This window comes from Vicugna pacos, chromosome 10, assembly GCF_048564905.1.
Source record: "Vicugna pacos chromosome 10, VicPac4, whole genome shotgun sequence".
NCBI lineage: Eukaryota > Metazoa > Chordata > Mammalia > Artiodactyla > Camelidae > Vicugna > Vicugna pacos.
The window spans coordinates 36,121,250-36,133,658 of NC_132996.1; the positions used below are offsets into that span (position 1 = coordinate 36,121,250).

At 39.4% G+C, this 12,409-nt stretch overlaps 1 protein-coding gene across 8 annotated transcripts in view; it reads right to left on the reverse strand.

Annotated features, from left to right (window-relative positions):
* Positions 1–12,409, reverse strand: part of PTH (parathyroid hormone) — a 98,241-nt gene that overhangs the window by 13,035 nt on the left and 72,797 nt on the right. The window contains exon 1 of one of the 8 annotated variants that reach the window (XM_072969554.1): positions 2,855–2,877. The exons of the other annotated variants lie outside the window; for them this stretch is intronic. The gene's annotated coding sequence lies outside the window, so the exon portion shown is untranslated. Of the gene's footprint in view, positions 1–2,854; positions 2,878–12,409 lie in introns of those variants that run through there. 8 annotated transcript variants of the gene reach the window in all.

The window sequence follows — 12,409 nt, forward strand, 5'->3', positions numbered from 1 at the left end:
GATTTGGCGCAGAGCAGGGGTGGGGCTGTTCCGCGGTCTTCCCCGAGCCCACCTACGGAGCGCTGACCCAAGCGGAGTGGGAAGCTGCACAGAGCAGTGGAGCGACTGGCACCAGGAGAGGGCGGGCCGCCACCCACCTTCCTGGCAGGAACGCAGCACCTGACCACGGTGCTGGAAGGGGCCACAATCCGCCCACCTGCCTCGCCCAAGCGCAGCATCTGACTGAGGCATCAGGAGGGGGAGTGGCCCACCTGCCCACCGGCCACAGTGCCAGAGAGCTATGAGCAATATGAAGAAGCAGAGGAACCACTCCCAATTAAAAGATCAAGAGAAATCCCTTGAAAGCACAGTCAAGGAAATAGACATTGATGGCCTGCTAGATCAAGATTTCAAAAAAGGACTGATCAAAGTACTGAAGGAACTAAAAGAAATAGTGTTTAGAGATATAAAATATGTCAAAAATGAAATAGAAGCTATAAAGAAGAACCATGTAGAATTAGTAAACTCATTTGCTGAGATGAGAGCTGACCTAAAGGCTGTGCAAAGCAGGCTAGATAATGCAGAGGAACGAATAAGTGACCTAGAAGACAGGACAACAAAAAGCACCCAATCAGAACAGCTGAGAGAAAAACAAATAAAAAACAATGAAAACAATATAAGGGACCTATGGGATAATATAAAGCATGCCAATCTACACATAATCGGGGTTCCAGAAGTGGGAGAAAGAACAAAGGGGATTGAAAAGGTATTTGAAGAAATCATGACTGAAAACTTCCCAAACCTAAAGAAAGAATCAGATATCCAAGTACAGGAGGCTCAGAGGGTCCCAAACAGGAAGAACCCAAACAGACCCACACCAAGACATATCATAATCAAGATGGCCAGAGTCAAGGATAAAGAAATGATCCTGAAGGCAGCAAGAGAAAAACAAAGCGTGAGTTACGATGGAACCCCCATAAGGCTTTCAGCTGATTTCTCTATACAAACACTAAAGGCCAGGAGGGAGTGGCAAGATATATTCAAAGTCCTGAATGAAAAAAAGATGCAGCCTAGGATACTCTATCCAGCAAGGCTATCCTTTAGAATAGAAGGAGAGATAAAGAACTTCACAAAGAAGTAAAAACTGAAAGAGTTGAGCAACATTAAACCCAAGCTAAAGGAAATATTGACAGGTCTACTATAAATAGAAAAGAAGCAGGATGCTACAAAAATGAAAACTCATAACTGGAAAGGTGATAACTACCATGAATTACAAATAGAATAAACACAAAATTGTAAAAGAAGACACCTAAATCATTAAGAGTGGGAGAGGGAAGCAAGGAAAGCCACTGTGGAAAACAGTATGGAGATTTCTCAAAAGACTAGGAATAGACTTATCATATGACCCAGGAATCCCGCTCCTGGGCCTATATCCAGAAGGAATCCTATTTCAAAATGACACCTGCACCCCAATGTTCATAGCAGCACTATTTACAATAGCCAAGACAAGGAAACAGCCTAAATGTCCATCAACAGATAACTGGATAAGGAAGAAGTGGTATATTTATACAATGGAATACTACTCAGCCACAAAAACTGATAACATAACACCATCTGCAGCAACGTGGATGTTCCTGGAGAATGTCATTCAAAGTGAAGTAAGCCAGAAAGAGAAAGAAAAATACCATATGAGATCACTCATATGTGGAATCTAAATAAATAAATAAATAAATACAGAACAGAAACAGACTCATAGACATAGAATACAAACTTGTGGTTGCCAAGGGAGCAGGGGGTGGGAAGGGACATACTGGGATTTTAAAATGTAGAATAGATAAACAAGATTATACTGTATAGCACAGGGAAATATATACAAGATCTTGTGGTAGCTCACAGCGAAAAAAAATATGACAATAAATATATGTATGTTCATGTATAACTGAAAAATTGTGCTCTACACTGGAATTTGACACAACATTGTAAAATGACTATTACTCAATAAAAAGATGTTTAAAATAAACAGAGGTTGGCATATGGGAGGCCTTCGCTAAATATTTGCTGATTTAATAATCTGAAAGAATTTTACCTTTTTTTGAGACTTTTATTGGCACAAAGTTCTAAAAATAACTATGTATTACTTTATGTTGTAAAAAATGTGAGTTTGGATGGATGCTTAAAATTTAAAGGATACTTTAACAGGAAAGTACTAGATGATAAAATAATGCATTTAAGTAGCCTATTATGTATCTGACACAGAGTAAGCACTCAATAAATACAGAAGCTTGAGTGCAGATGGACCCAGTGCCCACATGGTGCTTGCCCTGAGTTGGCAGTGTTATACACACACCTATTCAGAACTAACAGCTGCTTACTTGATGTTACATGAGTACCTTCACAGGGTCCTCTCAAATATCTTCCCCAACTGGCTTGTTTTGGCTCCCTTCATTACCCACCTCCACCCTCCTTTCCTCTCCAACACAAAAACACGTACTGTACAATCCTTGTGCAAATGAACTGATTGAGAAAAATTAAAATGAGAGGTATATAGAATCACCCAGAAACCACAGGTTCCATCCGTAATCCAGAAGCAAGATGCTACTTTTGTCTACAGCTGGGAAGGAGGGAAGGTGGTAGTTTGAATCCAGAAACATTAATCGCTAACCCAGGAGCCAGGGAAGTGCCAAAGCTATAGTCTAAAATGGGAGCCAAACAGGAAGAAATGAGAAACAATGTAGTTAGTGGTAAGGACATGCAACAGAGTCATGAGGATGTTCTACTATTTCTGTTGAATACACTGGTCTCAGTGGGAATTCTTTGCAAACACTAGGTCTTACTCCAAAGAGTCTTGAAGATACTCCCTAACATGTTATATTACCTTCCTTCTTCCTTGACTTGAAATTTCCACTGCTGAAGTGTATTGATCCTCAATTGGGTAGATACCAAAGGTGGTAACACTGATCTTGGGAAACTCATGTAAAAGAGACATTACTGGAAAAAGAGAGAAGTTTAGTGATCTGCCTCTACCAATATTATATTAGATGTTACCATTTCCAGGGGACAAGATAAAATAATTCATATCTTTAAAAAGAGAAATATGAAAATATTTTTTTTCCAAGAAGGGAAGACCCTCTGCTTGAAGAGGAAAGGTAGACACCAAGTATCTATCCATTGGGATAGCAAGGAAGGGCAGGAGACATCCCAGAGAAAAATTCCACCTACTAGCTTACTCCAGCTAGGATTGATCCTGACAGGTAATGATCTCCTCAAATGCCAATACTTTATTAGAACCAATCACACAAGAAGTTACTTATTAATTATCTGGAAGAACAAAGGATACTCATGTAACATTCTAATACTAACATATATTGAAAATTTTATATACCATAATGCTACCTATGGATTCCTAGATATAGAAACATCTTCAAAGTTGGCTTCTGAGCCTATTCTTTCTACTCAAAAAATATCCTATAGCAGAATTTCCTCAGGATCCCACTGCTTAACAAATAATATGAACAATTTTAAATCATTTAAGAGCAATCTGCTTCTATTCCTATGAAATTTTACATGAGCCAAGTCTCTGTTTGTAGGTTCTGGTTACTTCCTTGGCCACTTGACAAATACCAGACCAATTATAACCTCTTCCGTGATGCCTACCTGAACACTGACCACTGAGATATTCCTGAGGCACTTTATACTCATCTACCAAAGCACTCAAAGTGGCCAAAGCTAGAACCCAAGTCCAGCTGTTTCCATCACCTCCCACTGCCACTCACATTAACTTCTAAGCTGTGACATTTGCAGACGGACTCACCAATGAATCTCAGAACCGGGGGCTAATGGAGAAATGGAGATTTGGAAATTGTCTTTTCAGGAAAACAAAGAGCATACGATAGTGATTCTGAGTGCTGTGATCATCTCTTTTCATAGCTGAATTTTTTGATTTGCCTGAACCCCCTCAATCAGTCCTTAAATTATCTGAGATTAAAGAGAGAAAGCAAGTGTAACCATGTTTCGAAGCTATGGGGCATAAACAGCCTTGAGCAATATCATGTGTCTCTGACTCAGGCACTATGCACATTTCTCTTGGCTCCTCCATGGCAAATTACATTCACCTTCCAGTTGCCCTCAGGTCCCAGTAAGCTCCAAGCCATTAATTTCTAGGACCAATGAAAGCCTTCCAAGTCTCTTCCACATTAACCTCCTGCTTTACACATATATGTACAATCAATTTTGCACTGTTAACTGTAGGGGTCACATATTACACCAGCACTGCAGAAACCTCCTTTACTAGGTTTGAAGGTAAAATCACAATTTTCTTCAAAGATACCTCTTTCACAAAATCTCTTCTATACTTCATAATCTAAAAGTGGATGAGGAAGTTCCAGAGTCATGGAATTGGTTTTCTTTCATTTCCTTTGTAAATTCTATTGATGGAGATCCATTTCATATACACTTTGATGTCTGATATCTTTACTTGGCACCACAGTGCAAACTGAGGCAAGGGGAACCCTTTCTAACACAGGTCATACTATATGTATTAGTAATCCAATACTGCATTACTAATTGCCCCTCAAACTTGATGGCTTAAAAAACAATAATTACTTGTTATTTCTTTTGCTTCTGTGATCAGGAATTCACCTGTGGCATGGCTGGTCGGTTTTGTGATCTCTTATGAGGGTGTAGTCAAGATATTGCCTGAGGCTACAGTCATCTTTCTAAATTTGAATATTGAATATTGTTTGGCTTAAATTCTAATTTTCCAATGACTCTAAAATGTTATTAGTCTTGAGTGCTCACCCAAATTCTGATCGTATATCTCCATTGTTAGCTGGATCCTCTGACCTATTGGTCTCTGACTCCATGTGTCCTAACTGAAAGTATCAATGTCATGCTTTACCTGGCTTCTTGAATAAATCGTTACCAAATATTTATTGGGGGCCTGCTATGTGTCAGGTTTGGATTAGATGTTGGCATAAAACCAAATGAAAACAGATGGTATCTGACTTTGAGGAGCTCACAATTTAGGGAAGAGAACCAGAAGCCAATAAGAGATTGAATATACAAATGGACAATGGTCAGGCCATATATAAAAGTAGGACTCTGGCCCACAACCTGCAGCAATATGCTCAGGAAACAACCCCTCATCCACAATCAACAACCCAGGAAGCCAGTCTGCTATAAATCAGACTTCTAGAAAGCTAGGTTGCTATCTCTAGTAACAGCCCAGGAAGCTAAACAATAAATTCTGTAACAATTGGCCCAAAATGGCAAGGATTTGATTTATAACTGCTTCTCTAGTTATTGTCCCTGCTTCCAACTTAGGACCAAACAGAGTAAGCTAAATACGTACCCTTAACCAACCACATAGGATGTTCCACTTCTAATTAGCCCACCTATAGCTTCCCCATGCCAACAGCCTCTAATCGGGGCACACCTGAAGCTCCCCTTTTCCCACCATAAAGCTTTATCCCTCCTCTGCCTGCTGTTGAGTCTCCAACAAAATGCAAGTGACAGTGGCTGACTCCCTTGCTGTAGCAAGCTCAGAATAAATAGACTTTGGTTTTTTCATTTGGTTGGTCTTTTTAGTTCCATACCAACATCCACATAAATGTATGGGATAAATGCCTTAATGGCAGCTATGGAAACAAAAGTGCTATTGGATCCCAGGGTAGGGGAGAGATAGTAGAAAGGAAACTTTCTCAGAGGAGGTAATCTTCTAGCTGGGTCTTGAAAGTAAGGAATTTTATTATTACTTAACAGTTTTACATGTATATCTTGTCTCTACAACTAGATCAAAAGTAATTCATGGAAGGGAGCCTGAAAGAAACATAATTTCAGATTTAAAAGGTCATTAGAGATGATTTAAACCAGCATCTTCATGGTACTAACTGCTGCAGACTGAAGGTTTCTGTCTCCAGAAAATTGGTATGTTGAGACCTAATCTCCAATGTGGCAGTATTTGGAGGCGGGGTCTTTGGGAGGTAATTAGATAGTGAGGGTGGAGCCCTCATGGGTGAGATTAGTGAAAAGAGGCCCCAGAGAGCTTCCAACATGTGAAGACACAAAGAGAAGAGAGCTGTCTATGAGCCCGGAAAGTTGGTTCACCGGACACTGAATCTGCTGTCATCTTGATCTTGGGCTTCCCAACTTCCAGAACAGAAATAAATTTCTATTTATAAGTCATCCAGTCTATGAAAGTTATAGCAACCCGAATTGACTAAGGCACTAACAAAGAATCTGGGGCTCTGAGAAGGGAAATAACTTGATGCAAGTTCTTTTTCATTTTCCTTAGGGTACTTTGTCATGGACTTACTAGGTCTAAAATCTCCCCAAACAAGGAATATGAAGTGAGTTCTTTAATACCCAAATTATGAGGGCTTTGTGCCCCCATCCCACTTGACTGAAGAAAGTTTAGTCATTCCATGAACTATCTTCTCCAAGTAGTTTTAAAATCAGAGAAGCTTACATGTTTCACAAATCCAACCTGGTTGGGTATGCTACCTAATTAAGCTGCTGGCCTCAGAAAGTTGCTTTTCTATTCACACGCATGGCCACTCATTTTCTGCCAATCACATGCTGAAATTTGGGGATTATCATCCATCCTCAAACACATGCTGTCACAATCCTTCTGACAAGGGCAGTGAGAGAAGGAAATAGACACTTTCTTTAGTTGATAAAGAATAGAAGGTAGAATGAGGAAATACCGTACACCTGTTGCTGAATGTGGTCACTCAGTGTTTAGACCAAGTCTCAGACCCATTCTGTCAGGGTCCTGGCAGGATGCCCCCTGCCTGGTGGCTACTCAACCACATTCTGGTTGGTGCCATCTTCTTTCTCACAAAAGAGAATCCCCTGAACATCTTGCCTGCTGTGAAGCTGAAGTTCCACCTACGGTGAAGCAAGTTTTAGGTCCATCCCACTGGTCCTCATTTTCTGTTCCAGAATCAATGCCTTTCAAGGCCCAGAGAATGAGTGGGAGTGGAAATCTCCACTTCAACCATAAGAAACCCTTCTCCTACCCACAAGAAGGTTACAGTGCAGAATGGCTCACAAAAATGCAACCTCATTAGATCAAAATATTTCAACATCAGCATAACTGGGTTATTTCTTCAAATTATTTGTAGACATCAATAGTCCAGCCCAGCTCAGTCTAGTTCCTTCCTTCCTATTCTTTTCTCCAGCTCCAGATAAACTTTGGGGCCTCACATTTTCATACATTTTTCAGACTTCCAGATCTCTTGGAGTTAAAACACACTCTCATATTTCCATAAGAACAAACAATAAAGCTGTTTAAATTTAATCAAACAAAAGAATAATGATAAGCAAAATTCTACATAGTACTGCTAAAACACATCAAACTTATGTAATCAAACAGAAAACTGAGCTGCTTCATCCCAAACACCTGCTTTTGTGTTATTTTCAATTTCTTGAAAAACAATAGATGGCTACTTGGGATACACACACACACACATAGGATATGTATATGTGTACATATATATGTTCTGTTTTATATATACATATATATACAAATAGTGTGTGTGTATGTGTGTGTATGTATGTATGTGTGTGTGTGTGTGTGTGTGTGTGTGTGTGTGTATATATGCATGTATTTTTCAAGTGGTTTCCCCCAAATGAAGTAAGGTCTTCCTTAAGGGCAAACAAAGCAAAACAAATCTTAATCTTTTACTAAAAGAAAAAAATTGCTTAAATCTTGAAAATGACACACCTGACATTTATCTATCAAAACAGTTTTTTAAATCTTATGGCTTAAAATATTTTTGAATAGATGGATGAATTGAATTGAATTAACGCAAATGTTTACCGAGCACCTATTATATGTAAGCATAGAGCCAGGTAATAGGCACACTGCTGGAAAACAAAATAGTACCCCTTGCCCTCCTAGAATTTCAGCCTAGTAGAGAGGACAGGCAATAAACCGTTTATTTAATACTTAAGTGCAAACTGAGATAAGCACCATGGATGAACTGGCTTGGGTGCTATGATAGACAATAAACGGGTATGAGGAGGAATACCCTCTTTAAATAAAATGTGAGGGAGGGCCTCTTTAAGGTCAAGCTATTTAAGCCAATTGAAAGTTGAGCTGGAGTCAGATGTGCCAAGCAGAGGGAGCCCCACATGTGAAGGCTCTCCCCCTCTAGTGTCTGCAGAACTGAAGACAGACCAATGATGGTGGACTTTAATAATAAGAAGCAGAGAGAAGAAGCTGTAGCTGTTAATGTAGGGCCCAACAGGATGCTGTAAAGGGTGGATTTTATACCAAGCACAATAGGAGAGCCAAACAGGAATTTAAATAGGGCTGATCTGGGGATTAGGGGAAGATGTAATAAATTTATGACTTCAAAAGATTACTTTGCTTACTGTGTTGGTGAATGGATAGGAAGGATGCACTATATAGGATCTGAGAGACTAGTTAGGAGGCTCTCTCACAGGTGAAAGATGAGAGTAAGACCAGGTGAGAAATGAGGGCTACTTGGACTAGGATGGTGGCAGGGAGATTTGATCTGTAGGTGAGACTAGAGACTGAGGGAAAAAATTAGATAAAAATCAAGGATGACTATTTGTGGCTCCTGTGTTGAGCGCACTTATGTAAAAGCTTCTTTCTAGGGGTTTATGTCCTTTTGGCCTTAGATTCAATGACACCAAATATAATCAAGATCACGTTTTAAAACCTGCAATTCCCCTAGCAGCTTTCCAGAGAATGCCCAAAATAAAATTTGCATTCCTCACTATTACAAGTGATTACATTGATCCTGCTAGGCAGCTGTCCTACATTCTTAGCTTGCTGGCTCTAGGGCTTATTCATCTCTGTATCTCTTGCAACACTTAGCACTCTATTAACATAAAGTTGATGATCAATGAGCTATATGTTGAACTAAACTGAGAGTAATTAAATATCCTCAAAGTTGGGTGGGTCTACCCTTTGAAAATGGTTTCAGAATTTGGGAACAAGCAAAAAGTCATTAGGAGTCAGATATAAGAAACACTACTTAAAATAAGAACTTCTGGGTAAACTCTGTAAGAGTAATCATGTTTTGAGAATGTCTATCTAAACTGTCTCTCCAAATTTTGGTACTTGAAACTAAGTTAAATAAAGAGAATTCATTGACTATCTGGGTCATTAAATCTACCTTTACTCAAAAACAAACAAAACAAAAAAACAAAAACAAAAATAAAATCACTCTACTTAATGGCATGATGTAGCCACAAAGCAGTGAGTGATTTTCTTGCATGGCTCAAAAACTGACTAAAAAGAAAATTACTGGAGAGGAGCTACTTCCTCTCCAAACCCTTGAATTCACACACCAAGCTGCATGTGATCATCCATTGAGCACTTATAATACTTAGGATACTATCTGGGCACTGGATATGTAAAGCTATAAAACATGAGTCCTTGAGAAGAGTGAGGTGACCCCTCCCACGTAATGCATCCATAGCAATCTATCCTTCCTCTACCAAAGCATCTATTTTACAACACTCCAGTTTCTTGCTAGTACATCTTGCCCTAACAAGGCTGATGTGCCCCACGAGAGCAGAGATGTGTGTATTTTTCGCTCATCATTGTATCCTTTGCCCTTAGCCGTGCCTGGTAAAGTGGATACTAGTCGTTGCCTACCAGTCCTTCTTCCTTCTTCTTTAATAGAAGAATTCTCTTTCCTATGAAGTATCTACTTCATGTGGTTTACTTGATTCAGACTCCATCTGTATTGCAAAACAATTGCACACATCAGATTTCTCCCTGGAACTTTTCAGAGATTTAAAGAGAAGACTCTTTCCTCTGAGGTTGGCCTGGCCGCAAATGAATCTTGGCAGCCATCATGCCTGCCACATGGATGCTGTGGCTGCCCCACCCATATCCCTTGCATGGGGGAGATTAACACAAACCTTCCGGTCTAACAACCCTTGAGTGATTGACAAGGGAGTGCAAAAGGCAGAACCCCCTTGACTCAAGGTGGGATAAACTCTGTGGTGTGATTCATGCTTCAGATCTCCCCATGGGAAAGAGTTGAAGCTAGTCTTCAGGGGAGGCCACATTCTTACTTAGCTTTTGTCCCCTGCTTCCCTCACACACCTCTTCCTGAAAGCATCCTCTCAATAAATCATTTTCATAAGAATCTTATATAAGGTGCTATTTCTAGGGAACCCAACTAATTAATCTGTACAAAAGAAAGCTGAGTACAAATAACATCATTTGAATGCCTGGATAGCACCATGTTTTCCATTGTACTCTTTCTTAGGTGAGCTTCCCTTGTTTAAGCTATTTGTATTTGAGTTTCTATCATCTAAAAGAGTCCTGATATTTAGCAGCATTCTATAAATGTTTGTTGACTAAGTATTTTGAATTATAAATAGAGTAAAATGGAAATATAGGTTAGGATGGAAACATGGTGAGCTAGTTTAAGCTACTTGGACTGGGTTTCAGGATCTTAAAGTGTCCTGATATTCAGCAGGCATTCTATAAATGTTTGCTGAATAAGTATATTGAATTATAAATAGTGTGAAATGGAAATATTGATGAGGATGCAATGTATTCCACTGAGCATTTTGAGGAGAAATGGTAATTTACATTTATCTGAGCCTGTAAGTATAAATAGCAACTCAGCAGGAAAGTGAGTAGTGAGGACATTCTAGGCCTAAGAACAAAGGTTTGGCAATGAGAAAGTACATGGTATTTGAGAAAAATGAGATTTTCTGCAAAGGAGTGAAAAAATGCTTATTTTGTTGAAGAAGCAAGTCTATGAGATTGTATGGGAGGGAAGGCAGGTCATCACTGCCATGTTTACCAAGATTGTGGGCTAATGCTGACAGGCGGGCCCTAAAAGAGGGTACAAGATGTACAAACAACAGCCTGATATGTTTGGGATGCAATGCCAAAGAGATTGCAGCCAGTGTAATCAAGCTGTGGCTGCTAGTCATGGTCACATGCAATCAAGGTAAAGATCTGCTGAGACCCATTGATTCTGAGGTATGTTATTTACCCACATGGGAGCTCAGCGTACACATGCCAGTCTTCTGGGTATCATTTTATCCTGATCTGTTTCACCTGGGTGATGCAAGAGCTAGCCTGTACAGGGTAAAATACATTTACTTTGATCATGTTAAATCATCATCAAAGTTGCTGGTTTTTTGCAGAAAGCAATGTTTATAGGTATAGAGTATTTTTTATATTGATTGCTCATAATAATGCCTGCTCCCAGAATGTACAATAAAAATCTCCATTTATATAGCCAGATCCTTTCACATGAATTATTCCATTTAAACTTCACAATCATCCAAAAAGTTCAAAGAAGTGTAAACTTTGCCAAAGTCACCAGACTTTGAACCACGTCTTCTCTCTTCAAGTTCATGCCTCTTTCTAATACCTGAGACTAGCCTCATGGTGATTCCCATGGGTATTCAAAAAATATTTGCTAAGATGAGCTGAAATAGCACTATTAGTCTTGGTTCTTGGTTATCTTTTCTTAGGATAATAGCCTCCTTCATCTGACACCTGCCCCAGCACCCAGGAAGTCAGACTTACCCAGATAGCAGGCTCTCTGCCTCAGCTGCTTTTCTTGCTGGAAGAGTCTGACCTTGATCCTGCTTGCCTTTTGAATATCTCATAGGCATTTCAAACTCAACTCAACATGTCTAAAATGGAATTCTGGATGATTTTTTTTTAATTGAAGTACAGTCAGATACAATGTGTCAATCTCTGGTGTACAGCACAATGTCCCAGTCATGCATATACATACATATATTCGTTTACATATTGGATGATTTTTTTAAACCTATATATTCTTTATTTCTCTTCTACTCTTCCCCATTTCAGCATCCATTGCCACCATCCAGTGAGTTATTAAAGCCAGAAACTTGAGTTTTAGCTTGTTAATTTCATTTCTAAAATACATCTAGAATATTTTCGTTTCTCTCCATGGGCCTCCATTAGTACCATGCTGGTGTAAGACATCCTCCTTTCATTTTGACAGCTGCCATAGCCTCCTAGCCAGACTCTCTGATTCTGACCTTGTTTACTCTAGACACCCAATCCATTCTACATACATCGCAGGAGTAAGCTTTTAAAAATATAAATCAGATCACAACATTCTCTGGTTTAAAACCCTTTAATGGCTTATAATCGTAGTTTGGATAAATCAAGTCTTGAGTAACCTACAATGCCCTGTAAATATTGCCTGCTTCCATCTCCAGTATTACTGTGCTCTTTGCTTAGTAAACTCGAGTCACATTGTCTTTCTGTCAGTTCCCAGGATACATCTAGCTCTTTCCTGCCTGTTATATTTCCTCTGCTTAGAATGCTCTTGGTGGGGCTGATTCTCCCTTATTCTTCATGACTTGACAAAACTTTAAGTTTTCAAAAAGGCTTTCTGTAAAACTCACATCAACAGTAGTTACCTCTGATATTCTCTCATGG